The following is an 18,431-nucleotide window of genomic DNA, read 5'->3' as shown; positions in this document are numbered from 1 at the left end:
CAACAAATGCTAAAGAAATTTCTGTAGGCAGGAAACACAAGAGAAGGAAAAGACCTACAATAACAAACCCAAAACAATTAAGAAAATGGTTATAAGAACATACATATCGATAATTACCTTAAGTGTAAATGGATTAAATGCTCCAACCCAAAGTCGTAGACTGGCTGAAGGGATACAAAAACAAGACCCGTATATATGCTGTCTACAAGAGACCCACTTCAGACCTAGGGACACATACAGACTGAAAGTGAGGGGATGGAAAAAGATATTCCATGCAAATGGAAATCAAAAGAAAGCTGGAGTAGCAATTCTCATATCAGACAAAATAGACTTTAAAATAAAGACTATTACAAGAGACAAAGGAGGACACTACATAATGATCAAGGGATCAATCCAAGAAGAAGATATAACAATTGAAAATATTTATGCACCCAATATAGGAGCACCTCAATACATAAGGTAAATGCTAACAGCCATAAAAGGGGAAATCGACAGTAACACAATAAGATTAGGGGACTTTAAAACCCCACTTTCACCAATGGACAGATCATCCAAAATGAAAATAAAGAAGGAAACACAAGCTTTAAATGATACATTAAACAAGATGGACTTAATTGGTATTTATAGGACATTCCATCCAGAAAAAACAGAATACACTTTCTTCTCAAGTGCTCATGGAACGTTCTCCAGAATAGATCATATCTTGGGTCACAAATCAAGCCTTGGTAGATTTAAGAATATTGAAATCGTATCAAGTATCTTTTCCGACCACACGCTATAAGACTAGATATCAATTACAGGAAAAAAACTGTAAAAAATACAAACACATGGAGGCTAAACAACACGCTACTAAATAACCAAGAGATCACTGAAGAAATCAAAGAGGAAATCAAAAACCACCTAGAAACAAATGACAATGAAACACGACAGCCCAAAACCTATGGGATGCAGCAAAAGCAGTTCTAAGAGGGAAGTTTATAGCAATACAATCCTACCTCAAGAAACAAAAAAATCTCAAATAAACAACCTAACCTTACACGTAAAGCAATTAGAGAAAGAAGAACAAAATAACCCAAAGTTAGCAGAAGGAAAGAAATCATAAAAATCAGATCAGAAATAAATGAAAAAGAAATGAAGGACACAACAGCAAAGATCAATAAAACTAAAAGCTGGTTCTTTGAGAAGATAAACAAAATTGATAAATCATAAGCCAGACTCATAAAGAAAAAAAGGGAGAAGACTCAAATCAAGAAATTAGAAACGAAAAAGGAGAAATAACAACTGACACGGCAGAAATACAAAGGATCATGAGGGATTACTACAAGCAACTCTATGCCAATAAAATGGACAACCTGGAAGAAATAGACAAATTCTTTAGAAAAGCACAACCTTCCGAGACTGAACCAGGACGAAATAGAAAATATACACAGACCAATCACAAGCACCGAAACTAAAACTGTGATTTCAAATCTTCCAACAAACAAAAGCCCAGGACCAGATGGCTTCACAGGCGAATTCTATCAAGCATTTAGAGAAGAGCTAACACCTATCCTTCTCAAACGCTTCCAAAATATTGCAGAGGGAGGAACACTCCCCAACTCATTCTACGACGCCATCATCACCCTGATACCAAAACCAGACAAAGTTGTCACAAAAAAAGAGAACTACAGGCCAATATCACTGATGAACATAGATGCAAAAATCCTCAACAATATACTAGCAAACAGAATCCAACAGCACATTAAAAGCATCATACACCATGATCAAGTGGGGTTTCTCCCAAGGATTCTTCAATATATGCAAATCAATCAATGTAATAAACCATATTAACAAATTGAAGAATAAAAACCATATGATTATCTCAATAGATGCAGAAAAAGCTTTCGACAGAATTCAACACCCATTTATGATAAAAACCCTCTAGAAAGTAGGCATAGAGGGAACTTACCTCAACATAATAAAGGCCATATATGACAAACCCACAGCCAACATCGTTCTCAATGGTGAAAATCTGAAACCATTTCCACTAAGATCAGGAACAAGACAAGGTTGCCCACTCTCACCATTATTATTCAACATAGTTTTGGAAGTTTTAGCCACAGCAATCAGAGAAGAAAAAGAAATAAAAGGAATCCAAATCGGAAAAGAAGAAGTAAAACTGTCACTGATTGCAGATGACATGATACTATACATAGAGAATCCTAAAGATGCTACCAGAAAACTACTAGAGCTAATCAATGAATTTGGTAAAGTAGCAGGATACAAAATTAATGCACAGAAATCTCTTGCATTCCTATATACTAATGATGAAAAATCTGAAAGAGAAATTAAGGAAACACTCCCATTTACCATTGCAACAAAAAGAATAAAATACCTAGGAATAAACCTACCTAAGAAGACAAAATACCTGTATGCAGAAAAGTATAAGACACTGATGAAAGAAATTAAAGATGATACAAATAGATGGAGAGATATACCATGTTCCTGGATTGGAAGAATCAACATTGTGAAAATGACTATACTACCCAAAGCAATCTACAGATTCAGTGCAATCCCTATCAAATTACCACTGGCATTTTTCACAGAACTAGAACAAAACTTTTCACACTTATTATGGAAACACAAAAGACCCCGAATAGCTAAAGCAATCTTGAGAAAGAAAAACGGAGCTGGAGGAATCAGGCTCCCTGACTTCAGACTATATTACAAAGCTACAGTAATCAAGATAGTATGGTACTGGCACAAAAACAGAAATATAGATCAATGGAATAGGATAGAAAGCCCAGAGATAAACCCACGCACATACGGTCACCTTATCTTTGATAAAGGAGGCAAGAATATACAATGGAGAAAAGACAGCCTCTTCAATAAGTGGTGCTGGGAAAACTGGACAGCTACATGTAAAAGAATGAAATTAGAACACTCCCTAACACCATACACAAAAATAAAGTCAAAATGGATTAAAGACCTAAATGTAAGGCCAGACACTATAAAACTCTTAGAGGAAAAGATAGGCAGAACACTCTGTGACATAAATCACAGCAAGATCCTTTTTGACCCATCTCCTAGAGAAATGGAAATAAAAACAAAAATAAACAAATGGGACCTAATTAAACTTAAAAGCAAAGGAAACCATAAACAAGACGAAATGACAACCCTCAGAATGGGAGAAAATATTTGCAAACGAAGCAACGGACAAAGGATTAATCTCCAAAATATACAAGCAGCTCATGCAGCTCAATATCAAAAACAAACAACCCAATCCAAAAATGGGCAGAAGACCTAAATAGACATTTCTCCAAAGAAGATACACAGATTGCCAACAAACACATGAAAGGATGCTCAACATCACTAATCATTAGAGAAATGCAAGTCAAAACTACAATGAGGTAGTACCTCACACCAGTCGGAATGGCCATCATCAAAAAATCTACAAACAATAAATGCTGGAGAGGGTGTGGAGAAAAGGGAACCCTCTTGCACTGTTGGTGGGAATGTAAATTGATACAGCCACTATGGAGAACAGTATGGAGGTTCCTTAAAAAACTAAAAATAGAACTACCATATGACCCAGCAATCCCACTACTGGGCATATACCCCGAGAAAACCATAATTGAAAAAGAGTCATGTACCACAATGTTCATTGCAGCACTATTTACAATAGCCCGGACTGGGAAGGAACCTAAGTGTCCATCGACAGATGAATGGATAAAGAAGATGTGATACATACATACAATGTAATATTACTCAGCATATTAAAAAGAAATGAAATTGAGTTATTTGTAGTGAGATGGATGGACCTAGAGTCTGTCAAACAGAGTGAAGTAAGTCAGAAAGAGAAAAACAAATACCGTATGTTAACACATATATATGGAATCTAAAAAAAAAAAAAAAGGTTCTGAAGAACGTAGAGCCAGGACAGGAATAAAGACACAGACATAGAGAATGGACTTGAGGACTCAGGGAGGGGGAAGGGTAAGCTGAGACGAAGTGAGAGAGTGGCATTGACATATATACACCAAATGTAAAATAGATAGCTAGTGGGAAGCAGCCACATAGCACAGGGAGATAAGCTCGGTGCTTTGTGACCACCTAGAAGGATGGGATAGGGAGGGTGGGAGGGAGAAGCAAGAGGGAGGGGATATGGGGATATATGTATACATATAGGTGATTTACTTTGTTATACAGCAGCAACTAGCACAACAATGTAAAGCAATTATACTCCAATAAAGATGTTAAAAAAATATTCTATACCCCTGCATGATCTCCCTTATCACTCATCTCCTCTCATTGTTACTGTCCTAGTTAACACTCTCCTTTCTCTTGCTGGACTTTCCTAACAGCTCTCCCAGTCTTACCAACTTTAAATGTATCCACAGCTGGCAGAGTCATCTTGTCGCCTTTTTAAAATGTAAATCTGGTTATATGTTTTGTTCTTGTTGTTTTGGTCAAACCCTTTCAATGGTCTGCAGTACACTGAGGATAAAGTCCAAGCTCCTAAATGTGGCACACAGAACCTTTTCTTGACATGGCTCCACCTTACCATCCAGCATCACCTGTGGCCACTTCTGCACCGACAGACCTTGCTCCACTTCTGGGTATCCACTCAAGCTCCCAAATGCTCTGCACTGTGTCATGTCTTTATGACACTGCATATACAAATCTCAGTACTAGAAAGTCCTTCACCCCTCTCCCATATGACCACCTCTTTCAGCTCCCAGAACCTCCTACTCTGGAAAATCTTTCGCTACATATCTAAGCAAAATTACCTGGTCCCTCTTTTAATCCAGGACCCTGGTGTTAATGTGTCTCTACTGTTGCACTGAATCCTCCTAAATCATAAATGCTTCTTCACATGTCTCATTTTCCATTAGGCTCAGAGCTACTTGAAGAGAAGGACTGTATCTTGTCTATTTTTATATCTCCAACACTGACTTAAGTAGCTAACAATAATAATAAATATTAGAGATTACACACTAGAACTGTCTCAGGTGCTAATCTAACTTCTTCCCTCATTTAATTCTTACAATACCTTTATGAAGTAGGTAATATTATTAGCCCCGTTTTATAGATAAGAAAAGTAAAGCACAAAGTAGGTGCTCAATAATGTTAATGAATATTGTTGCTTTTTAAAAAATTTAATGTAGTCATATCATCATACTCCTGAGAGCTCACAGACACTATTACAACATGAAGTGGATACCTTGGTGCAGCAGGGTAGATGCAGTGGCATGAGGATAGCTATTTGATTTGGGAAGACCTAGATTATCTGCCATTCTGAATTCAACTCCACATATAATGGGCTTCAAGATTAACCGCTTTGTTTCTGTTTTTATTTTTGGTTTCACATGCTATACTGGCTTTGTAAATCATTTTCCCCTTCCCTGATCTTGTCTGTACCTAAACTACATGAATCGTTGGCATTGGTATTTCTTGTCTATTTCCTTAAAATGTCCAATATAGAGATAAGGTTGCCAGGCCTGGGAAGAAAAAAATGCCCACCTCAATACCACTAAGTGAGCAGTTCTTGTGCTAATTTAATATTTATCTGGTTTGAGTCCTTCTCTCCAGCAAGTCTCCCTATTAAGATGGATTTGAGAGTTATCCTAGATTGCAAGAAACAGTTGTTCTGTGAAACTACAGTTTTGCAATTCTTCAGCTACATCACTGCACATGAGCACATGAACTTAGATTGTTAACCAATATCGGTTATTTCCAGAAAACATTTTCATTTTAACAACTCCAATATGCTGAACTCAAATGCATAATAAATGGGGGGTTGGTGGCTGGGTGGAAGATGAGAGGCTGAGGTATTTATCCAAGGATTGGTGCCAAATCACACAGTTTGTAGCAACTACCTACTGCCCACCATGAAGCTGGCTCTGCCAGTGAGGTAGAGAAGTGTTACAAAAACACCTTCAGTTTCTAGACTAATTCATCAGAGATACCCACCACCCATACTGAAAATCACAGAAGGATAAGTTCAGTAACAATCTAGTTAGTCCTTCCAGGTGGAATCCACACCTCACCTGACATAGGTGAGGAAAAGGGAAAACAGAAGCAGAATAATAAAGTAGTTGAACCCAAGGATTTGACTATCTTGTTCTTCTTTTCGGGGAGTCATGCCTGTTGTCTTTACTTAACACTTAAGGTATTCTGTCATTACAAAAAGCAGTGATGGGGGAGTTCCCTGGTGGTCCAGTGGTTAGGATTTGGTGCTTTCACTGCAGAGGTCTGGGTTCAATCCCTGGTTGCGGAACTGAGATCCCGCAAGCTGAGCAATATGGCCAAAAAGTTTTTTTAATTACTTAAATTTAAAAAAAAGCAGTGATAGAATAATAAAAGACCACTTCCCCAGGGGAATGAGAGAGTTCAGCTGAGTGAAACCATGGCACATGCCCACAAACAAAGAATTCTGTACACTTTTACTTCTATTCTTCTCAACTCTTTCTGCTTCTTCTTGCTCCTGGATCCTGCTGCCTCATGAATTCTTGCTAACTCTCTGTGTTTGTCATCCCCAGATCCCTAAGAGAGAGGATATGATTAGTTCCATGAATCACAATAGTCCCTGCTGAGCAACCTCTAATGCCAGGCCTGTAGAACACAACTAACGGTGCTCTGCGCAGATCCCCTCTGGTGGTTGTGCTATGTCAGTGTACTTCAGTCTTGCAGTGCTTTCATTCCCAACAGCCAGCACCTGCATCTCTTTGTCAGGGGGCTGCCCTCACGTTGCATCAGGCCCAGCTTTTTCTGCATGCACAGAGAGCAGACAGTGCCTGGGAATTGATATCCCCACCCCAGCCTCAGCTTTTGGCTAAAGACTGATGAGTATGGGAGTATAAATGCCCCAGCTCCCTGACCCGTGATGGGATTGTCTGTGATGAGACCCACATGTCTCCAAACCTCTCTACAGAACAGTTACAAAGTTACTTTCTGTGGGGCTTTGCTTGACATCCCACCCTTGTTTGTCTTACTTTTATCCTTGTCCCATGTCCACACTGCTCTAGATTTTTCTGGGAGTACTTCCTATCTCAAGAGTCCTGTGACAGTAAGACAAACTCTACATTCCATTTGAAGATTCTTTTCAGGAGGGCACTTTCACGCAATTATCCCAGGGCCTGCTTTTGAGGAACCCACCTCAGAAAAGGCCATTTCATTTTTTTTCTTGAGAGTTTTCAATCTGCCCTTCTTAACAGCCTACCTTATGGATTTTGGCTTATGTTCATAGAAAAGAGTATTTCATATTCTGCTAAGCTATGTGGAAACTGGCTCTCTTTGAGGCAGAAGCCCATCTTTGATCTAATCAGCTGTGATCAGAGCTGCAGGGTCATGTGGAACAGAGAGCATCATAATCTGTGCCTACCCTTTATCAGGGGCTTTGACCATAGGCCTTGGCAGCCTCTCTGAGTATGAGAAGCAGAATCTCAGAGTCAGAGAGCTTCCCTGAGGACATACTCATATTTATTTGGATAATGCCTGCTGGGCATAAATATGGCAAGGGGATAACAAGTAAAAGCAATAATTGCGAACTGTGTATGTCAAATTGAAGAAACCAAAAGGCTCTCTGTAGTGGAAATGATGAAAAAGTGTGGAAATGATAATGTGTCATTTGTAATCATAAAGCAGTACCTTAAAATATGAAAGACAAAGATGTAATAAACAAACTTGGGAGTATAGTATCAAGAGGGAAAGCACACCTACAGGTATGCATGTGTGCACAGGCACATGCACGCGCACACACACACATCAACTCTTTTCACTAAGAGCAATGTGAGGTTGAACCATGTTTAAGAACCTTAACAGTATCTCCTTAGTTTTCCATTAACTCACTCACAGCGGAAGTCTGACCACCCATGGGGCAGAAACTGTTTACAGCTATTTACAAGGTAGCAAGGGTATACATTTATTTATGGTTGTATTCTGCTTTTAATTTTTGAATTGTTAGGTATCTATCTTTCATTCTGTAAATTGCATACAGAAACATGGTAGGTGATTTACAGATTAAATCATTTAACTGTAAGAATAATAAAACACTAAAAAATCCTTTAGACTCGATAACTACTTACCTTAACGCACACATAGACATCACAGTACAGCAGTAACACTATAAAACAGCCATAAAATGAAAGAAATCACAAAACACACAAGATACTTTTGAAGGAAATGAGAAGAGAAAGGTCCACAAATATTCCACCCCCCTAAAAAAAAATTCTACCCAAATTTGTTTGTGATGACCTCATACAGCACAATGGTCCAAACTCTAGCCACAAAAGGGAGGGAAAAACCCCAGTGTCCTTTATGGAACAAGCAAAGGTTTTAATTTTTATTCTTGAATTATCATCCATTGTTGTTGCCTAACAGGATTTTTTTCTTTGCATTAAAAGGAAAAGATTTATATATTTGACTAAGTTAAAGTTTAAAACGTCTGGAAGATATCTTAAAGAAAAAAGATATACATCAAATTTGTAAAAGATATATGTAATACATATAACTGCCAAAGGTTTGGTATCCAGAATATATAAACAACTTCTAAAAACCAATAAGAAAAATACAAACAAATCAGTAGAAAGACAGCAAAACAATGACTATCAACACACAAAGGAAGAAGATCAAAAGGCAATAAACACAGAATGCTCAATTGCTGAAGACAATATAGAGCAGTGGAAACTGAGAGTTCACATTGGTACCATTTTGGTGAGCAATTGGCAACATTAAAACAAGTTGAATACACATACCTTAATTTCTAGCAATTTCCCTCCTAGCTGTATATTTTAGAAAAAGTTTCATTCATGTACCCAAGGAGTCACGTGGCCACCAGTTTCCTCATCATGTGTTCACCGAATATTAATTTATCTCCACTGTTTTCTTTGATGTGGAGCTTCTCTAGTCCTCATTCATCTTTTGATATGAAGGTAATGCAGTGTGGAAGGTGTGAGAGGAAATAGTCTGAACCCTCCTGGTTGCTCTGCACATAAGTATTACAGTTAAGAAAGATGCTTTGTTCCTCACACCATATACAAAAAATAAGCTCAAAGTCGCTTAAAGATCTAAATGTAAGACCTGAAACCAAAACTCCTAGAAGAGAACATAGGCAGGACACTCTTTGACATAAATCATAGCAATATTTTTTTGGATCTGCCTCCTAAGGCAAAAGAAACAAAAGCAAAAATAAACAAATGGGACTTAACTGAACTCAAAAGCTTTTGCACAGCGCAGGAAACCATCAACAAAACAACCTACTGAATGCAAGAAATATTTGAAAATGGTATGACCAATAAGGGGTTAATATCCAAAATATATAAACAGCTCATACAACTCAATATCAAAAAAACAGCCTGATTAAAAAAGTGGGCAAAAGACCTAAATAGATATTTTTCCAAAGAAGACATACAGATGGTTAATAGGCACATGAAAAGCGCTCAACATCGCCAATTATTAGAGGAATGCAAATCAAAACCACAATGAGATATCACCTCACACCTGTCAAAATGGCTATCATCTAAAGATCTACAAATATATTACAAATATTGTCAAGGAGGTGGAGAAAAGGGAACACCTGTACACTGTTGGTGGGAATGTAAACTGGTGCAGCCATGATGGAAAACCTCCACTACGGATGTTCTTCCAAAGACTAAAAACAGAACTACCATATCATCCAGCAATTCTGCTTTTGGGTATATAGCTCAAAAATTCCAAAAACAAAAACAGTAACTCGAAAAGACACATGCACGCCAATGTTCATAGCAGCTTTATTTACAACAGCCAAGACATGGAAGTAATCCAAGTGCCCATCAACAGATGAATGGATAAAGATGTGGCATATATATACAATGGAATAGTACTCAGCCATAAAAAAGAATGAAATTCTGCTATTTGCAACAATGTGGTTGGACCTAGAGAGTATTATGCTTTGTGAAATAAGTCAGACAGAGAAAGACTAATACTGTATGTTATCACCTATATGTGGAATCTAAAAAATAAGACAAACAAATGTACATAACAAAACAGAAAAAAAAATAATAAAAAGCTTTGCAGTGGCTCTTACCTGACTTTGAGTCATAGCTCTACCATTTGCTAACCATCTAGCCTTTGGCAAATTTTCAATCTAAGTCTCAATTTCCTCATCTGTTAAGAAGGGCTAATAAAATCCACCTCAAAACTAAGAAACTAACATTGATGCAATACAGATAACTAAACTACAGACTTTATTTAGATTTCCCCAGTCTCTTCACTAATATCTTTTTCCCAAAATCCAATCCAGGACATCACATTATATTTAGTTGTCCTATCTCCTTAGTCTCCTCCTCTCTGAGATAATTTCTCAATCATTCTCTATCTTTCATGACCTAGGCACTTTTGAAGACTAATGGTCAAGTATTTTGCAGAATATCCCTCAACATGGGTTTGCCTGATGTCTTCACATGATTAGATTAAAGTTATGGATTTTGAGAAAAAAATACCACAAAACTGGTGAGTCATTCATTACATCATACAGAAGGTACATGATATCAACATGCCTTATTTCTGGTGATATTTGTTTACCTAGGTTTTTTATTTTGTGGTAATTCATTAAGTTGTATACTAAGTCATTGCATTTAATATATATATGTATTTGAATATATATTCTTAAGTTGAAGTATAACTCTATATGTGTTATATATCACACATATACATTATATAACAAAACACATATAAACAATTTAAATGTTTTTAAAGCTTAAAAAATATAAACCAAAGAATAGGAAAAGATATTTGTAATATTTATAATTGAGAAAGGACTAATTTCTAAAATATGCAAAGAGTTTCTACAAACCAATAATAGAAAGATAGACAACTAATTTCTTTTCAATGGGCAAAACACTTGAACACATATTTCACAAAAGTGGATATCCAATAAGCCAATTAACACATGGAAGGGTGCACAATCTCATTAGTCATCACAGAAAAGCAAATTAAAATCACAATAAGATACTACCACACATACACCAAACTGGTAAAACTTAAAAGTCAGAAAATGTGTTGGTTTGATTGCAGAGCTACTAAACTCTTCTACACTGCTGGTGAGACAGTAAACTGGCAAAAGAACTTTGGAAAATAGTGTGACATTATCTGTTAAAATTTGATATGTTCAAACCCTGTGATCAAGCAATTCCACTTTTGCAATATTCTCAAAACAAACACATGCACTTGTACATCAGAATATTTGCACAACAATGCCCAAAGTGCCTTATTTCTATTTGCCAAAAACTGGAAACATCATCAAATGGATAAACAAATTGTGGTATATTCACCCAATGGGATATACACAACAATGAAAATTTTAAAAAAGCACAGCTACACACAAAAATGTGAATAAATTTTACAAATATAGTATTGAGCGAAAGAAATCAGATATAAAAGAATACATAGATCATGAACCCATCCATATGTAGTTCAGAAACAGGCAACACCTAAGGGGTCTATTTGTAAGAGTTCCAACTATAAAGTAAATCAAGGACATTATTACCATGAAAATGCAAATAGTGGCTACCTCTAGAGAGGAGGGAGGGGTGTGTGATAAAAAAAAAGGGACAAAGAGAGGGCTTCTGGAGTACTGGAAATATTATATACTTTTTGCCTAAGTGGTGGTTACATGGATATTCACTTTGTAATTTATTATACTGTACATTGATGCTTTACATACTGTTTCATATATGTTACGTTTCAAAATAAAATATAACAAGACATCTGTGCCATCAATGATGTGACAGTATTACTGGGGAAAAGACATACATATATGGAAAAATTATTGAAACAATACAAAACATATGATCAAATGCCAAAGATAAGAGGTATTGCTATAAGAGGTCAAAGAGAATAGGCTTTAAAGGATCAAAATTTGCACAAAAGCAAAAGGACAGTCCAGGTTGGCGGAACGTGAACAAAAGTTGCATATTCAAATTTCCAGTGGTTAGTATGGAAAAGTAATGAATGATAAAGTTGAATAGGTAGCATTGGATCAGTTTAGTAAGCCCCCTCTATTTGATAACATGCACATCTGTGTTAATGAAGACATGAAATATTAATAGCTACTATTTATTGGTTGCTTATTTTGTGCTAGGCAACTTAAGGTTTGCAATAATCTTATGGCTATCATTATCTATTCTTTTTTCAAATGAGGAAACTGAGGCTCAAGTTAAGAACAGTGGGCCCTCCGCACCCATGGGTTCTGCATCCAAGGATTCAACCAACCACGAATCGAAAATATTCGGGAAAAATTCCATAAATTTCCCAAAAGCAAAACTTGAATTTGTCACATACTCCAGCAACTATTTACATAGCATTTGCATTGTATTAAGTATTATAAGTAATCTAGAGATTATTTAAAGTATACAGGAGGATATGCATAGGTTATATGCAAATATTACACCATTTTGTATTAGGAATTTGAGCATCCATGGATTTGGGTATTCAAGGGGGGTTCTGGACCCAATCCCCTGCAGATACCAAGGGAAGACTGTATCTTGCCTGAGGACACAGCTAGCGAGTAGTGGGGTGAGGACTCATGTCCACATGTTTTGAGTTTAAAGCCCATGATGGAAATAAGGACCAACCTATCAGGAATGAGTACTCCTAGTACGTAGTTGTCTCTAAATACCATTTCCTACTTAAGGAAGCAAAGATCTTTAGAGAAGTGGATGATTCCAGCTCTGAGACCGGAAATGTACAGGTTAAAGCTGAAACATCTTGTCATTCCAGATCACAAGGAAACTATGAAACTCCTACAGCCATGACTCTGCTGGCCAAAGTGGAATGTCAATAAATATGATAACTGCAAGGGATTAAAACACAGAAAATATGACTAAATGATTTTTAAAAAACTAAAATCTCATTGGTCACCTTTGGAGGATGCTAGGGAACCACCTCCTTATTTTTAAAACTGATAAGTAACGGGAAAGAATCAAGCATTTTCCTGCCTTTCCTATATGATTTGTAGCTCTGGGTAACCAAATAGTTGATAAGGGAAAGCTTCTCTTTAAAGAAGCATCCAGCTAATAAGTGAAGGAAAAATGATAGAATTAGAACATCTCCCTTTTCTAATTCTTAATAAACTAAAGGTTCCAGGTAATGATCATCAGTGGCTGATAACATCACCAAACAAGAAAAAATATGACATTGTGTGCTCCTGACGGAAAAGTACAACACATAGGAAATAGTACTGTCAAGAATAAATTGAATCTGAATCTTATAAAGCCTACTACTAATTTATAGGAAATATGAGGGATAATGGAACATGTTAAACAACACAACAGTGATGCAATAATAAAAATCCAGACTCTGAGAAATTCTACAAATGAGCTGGCTCTTCCTCACACAAGTACAAGAGAAAAAGAATGGAAAGACAGGGTGCCCAGAGATTAAGAGATACTTAAGAGCTATATCAACTGGTGTCAATGTAAAAGCAAAAAACATTTATAAGCTAATTGGGGAAATGTGAACACCAGCTGGATATTTAACAGTATTAAGGAATTGTTGTCAATGTTTTTAGGGGAGATAATACGGTTGCGTATTTTACGTGATCTTATCTTTTAGAGATGTATGCTGATATATTTACAGATGAAATATTTGATGTCTGAGATTTGATTCAAAATAATCTGTGAAGAGTGGAGAGTGGGTCAGAGTACAGATGAAACAAGACTGGTCACATATTGATAACTGTTGAAGGAGGGAAATGGGAACAGCAATTGTCTCTACTTTGGGTGTCGCTTTTACATTCTACAGTAAAAAGGTTTTTTTTAAAAATTTAAACATGCTCAGAGTCTCTCTTCCTCTGATTCATGGAGAGGGAGAGACAAAAAATATTGAATAGGGGAGAAGTGTGATTGGGAGCACAGCTAAGAAAAGGGGGGCTGGCTTTTCCTCTAAGGCTGAGAAAAAGATAAGTTTACAGAAAGGAAAAATAGAGACCTAGTGAACTCACATCAAGTGGCCTCTAGCCTATCAGCAAAGTGAGAGGAATGTTCCTCTCCGTGGAGGAAGCCCAGTGGGAGATGGAACTGGGTCCTGAAGAGGAAATGGTTTGGACCATCTGCTTTATGGAGATATTAGTGAGTTGACAAAAGGCGAGTAAATGGTAAAATTGATAAATACGGTAATGTCACAGGTTCATGCCCCTCGGTAATAGAATTTCTTAGTAGGATTCTCACTATTACACTTCACAAATATTTCTAAAAATTAGCAATCCAGCATTAACTTCACCCTTAACTAGCAGGTTAGGTGGTCCTGAACTTTGTCCCTGGGTTATGAGTCAGCTTTGGTATATGGTCATAATACCTCTGATTTCCAAAGCTGGAAAACCTGACCTTTTTTATCTTCTGCTAACGTTGGAAAAATAATTGTTCTAAAGTGTAAACCTGATCAGTTTCCCCGAGAAGCAAGGACTCCTAGGCTTTGGTTATTTATCATTTGAACTGTTGTTTTCTTGGAACAGATTTGGGCAATGGATTTAGTTAATCTGAGGAAAGAGCCTCCAATTACATAAGTAAAAAACAAACACATCACCTCAGTTCTTGCCTCTTTGACAAAACATAGTGAATGCATGTCTCTGGCAAAGTCACAACTTACCCCTTCATCACATTTCCCACATCCAGAAAATCATCTGTACCACTACAATTATTTCCTTATTCTTCAAAGCATGCTCCTTTGATGAAAATGTTTCCTAGAGAATTCCCACCATGCTTGAGATACTGCACTCCTATCTGAAACACATCACTGATCTTTGCAACACACTCCTACCAGCTACACAACTCCTACCAACATCAGCATCCTCTTGATCTGTGACCCACCCTTGCACCATCACCTCACACCCAAATTCCGCCTCTGCCCCCAATCAGAAGTAGCTTGCTAGCCCTAAGTTGCTCTTGTTGGTGTTTTGGACTCTTCCTATGAACCTCAAGTGTCTACAACTAACCCCTTTAGCGTTTCTCATATCCACAATGGTCACTGAACCCTCTGAGCCTCAGTTTCCTTGTCTATCAAGTGAGAGGGCAGATAATGAACTCCAAGATCTCTATGAGCTCTGTAATTCCACAGTTCCTTGGTGTCTGTGCATGAGGTTAAGTCGAGCAAGTGAATAAGTCTACCACATCGACTCCTTGTCCAGTCTCTTGCGTCAATGTTCTGTAGACATCCTAACAGAGCATTTCCTCATCTGAGAATTCTACAGTTGAAAGTCTGTGAAAGAAGTTCAGTTTACTTTAACAGGATGAGTTGTTTAAATTTTTTTGTTTGTTTTTTAAGTGGATGAATTACAATCTCATCTTTGACCTTTGGGGTCTATGTCCATGACTATAGTTCTCATGAGTTTAGTTATGACCAGGAATAAGCACAGATCTTTATTATCATAGTGTAGTGGGAATTGTTTAAAATTTATTCTTAGACCAAGCCCTTGCCTGGGTCTCCTGGGTCTTCCTTACTACACCTGAGACCATCTGTGGGCAGCCTCAGTTTAAATGCATCCCATGCCGGCTCTCCTTATGCCACAACTCCTTGTGCAGTGAATACGCTCCACTTGCAGTTTTTCTTGTTTACATCCTAACTCAATTTTGGATGCTGTCTCAGGTATAATTCTTTTGTAAGTTGAATCAGTATCACCAAGGTCCAATAAGGAGAACAAAACCAGTTCAACAGAAGAACTTTACTATGGGGAAAGAACTAGTTAGAGAGGTGTTGGAGGGGCTAAAAACAAGTGCTAATGAGGCTATGCAGAAGGTAACAACCACAAGAAGCTACTACTACCCATGGGGCCTGAGGGACAGAAAAGGGCTGGTGCTACCAGCACAAGAGCAAGGGCTACCCTGTGGGAGCTAGAACCTTGGAGAAGGAACCACTCAAAAGGAGTTAGAAACAAAACAGGGGTTGCCTGGTGGGTGAGGCTTCCAGGCAGGAGCTGGAACCACAGAAGAGACACAGCACTTCTAGACATACTTGCAAAGCAGAGAGGAGAGAAACACCTCAGGGCCTCCCCTACCCAAACTTCCATCTCCTGTCAGGAACTCCCACTAGCTGAACCTAATCAGAAGGCATTGGGTGAGGGAGCCTGAGAAATGCAGAGCAGCCCCTTGGGAGTCAAGGCAGGGAAGGTCAGGGAATGGATCCAAGAGAAAACAGACAAATAATCTGTAAAAGAATTGGAAAAGGAAATACAAATAACCAATAATCATAGGAAAACATGTTCAACCTCATTAGTAATCAGGGAAATGCAACTTTAAACCACAATCAGATACCATTTTGCCTCCCACCAAAAATGTTCAAATGCCAAGTCCTGAGCCATGGGAACACACGTGCACATCACCGGGAGTGCAGAATGGAAAGCACATTGACATCGTCTAATAATGTGATGCTGAACATACACTATGCTCCAGGAATTCCACTTCTAAGAAGACACCCTCAGGAAAATCCAGCAATGTGCACAGGAGATGTGTACAAAAATGTTCACAGAAGCATTGCTAAGGACAGCAAACCACCCAGCTGGAACCTACCCAAATGTCCACCAATAAGAGAATGGATAAAGTGTGCTTTATTCTTGTAATTGAATACCACATAAAAATGAATGAATTATACCTACAAATGCCAACACAGATGAATGTCACAGGTATAATTTTGAGCAAAAAGGATAAGTAGGAAAAAAACTTGAAATGATTCTATTTGCATAAAATTCAAAAACAAGCCAAGTTATATATACTGTTTAAGAAATGAATCATAGATGGGAAACTGTAAAGAATGAATGAGAATTCAGAGCAGTGTTACTTCTGTGTGGGAGTGAGGTGGGTATGATCAGGAGGAGGCCCCCAAGCATAGCCACTCTTTTTTAGGTATGATATACTTTACAATTAAAAACATGACTTCAGGGGGGACCTTCAAGATGGCAGAGGAGTAAGACGTGGAGATCACCTTCCTCCCCACAAATACATCAAAAATACATCTACATGTGGAACAACCCCTGCAGAAAACCTACTGAACACTGGCAGAAGACCTCAGACCTCCCAAAAGGCAAGAAACTCCCCACATACCTGGGTAGGGCAAAAGAAAAAAGAAAAAACAGAGACAAAAGAATAGGGATGGGACCTGCACCTCTGGGAGGGAGCTGTGAAGGAGGAAAAGTGTCCACACACTAGGAAGCCCCTTCACTGGTGGAGACGGGGGGTGGGCAGGGGTGAAGCTTCAGAGCCACGGAGGACAGCGCAGCAACAGGGGTGCAGAGGGCAAAGCGGAGAGATTCCCGCACAGAGGATGGGTGCCAACCAGCACTCACCAGCCCGAGAGGCTTGTCTGTTCACCGACCAGGGCGGGTGGGGGCTGGGAGCTGAGGCTCGGGCTTTGGAGGTCAGATGCCAGGGAGAGGACTGGGGTCAGCTGCATGAACACAGCCTGAAGGGGGCTAGTGTGCCACGGCTAGCTGGGAGGGAGTCTGGGAAAAAGCCTGTAACTGCCTAAGAGGCAAGAGATCATTGTTTCCGGGTGAGAAAGGAGAGGAGATTCCTTCTCTGTCTGCCCACGGAAGGCAGAGCACCATCTAAACGAATTCGAGACGGGCGCGAGCCGCGGTTATCACGTGGACACCAGAGACGGGAATGAAACGCTAAAGCTGCTGCTGCAGCCACCAAGAAGCCTGTGTGTAAGCCCAGGTCACTATCCACACCTCCCCTCCCAGGAGACTGTGCAGCCCTTCACTGCCAGGGTCCCGTGATCCAGGGACAACTTCCCCAGGAGATCACACGGCACGCCTCAGGTTGTTGCAATGTCAAGTTGGCCTCTGCCGCCACAGGCTTGCCTGGCATTCCGTACCCCTCCCTCCCCCTGGCCTGAGTGAGCCAGAGCCCCCTAATCAGCTGCTACTTTAACCCCCTCCTGTCTGGGTGAAGAACAGATGCCAGAGGGCAACCTACATGCAGAGGTGGGCCAAATCCAAAAGTGAACCCCAGGAGCTGTGTGAACAAAGAAGAGAAAGAGAAATCTCTCCCAGCAGCCTCAGGAGCAGCGGATTAAATCTCCACAATCAACCTGATGTATCCTCCATCTGTGGAATACCCAAATAGACAATGAATCATCCCCAAATTGAGGCGGTACACTTTGGGAGCAACTGTAGACTTGGGGTTTGCTCTCTGCATCTAATTTGTTTCTGGTTTTATGTTTATCTTAGTTTAGTATTTAGAGCTTATTATCATTTCTAGATTTGTTTATTGATTTGGTTGCTCTCTTCCTTTTTTATATATATATATATATTTTTTTCCTTTTTCTCTTTTTGTGTGTATGTGTATGCTTCTTTGTGTGATCTTCTCAGTATAGGATTGCTTTTACCATTTGTCCTAGGGTTCTGTCTGTCCGGTTTTTGTTTGCTTGTTTGTTTTCTAGTATAGTTTTTATCGCTTGTTATCATTGGTAGATTTGTT

Source organism: Eubalaena glacialis, chromosome 1 (genome assembly GCF_028564815.1).
Source record: "Eubalaena glacialis isolate mEubGla1 chromosome 1, mEubGla1.1.hap2.+ XY, whole genome shotgun sequence".
Taxonomy (NCBI): Eukaryota; Metazoa; Chordata; class Mammalia; order Artiodactyla; family Balaenidae; genus Eubalaena; species Eubalaena glacialis.
This window is presented reverse-complemented; position numbering follows the sequence as displayed.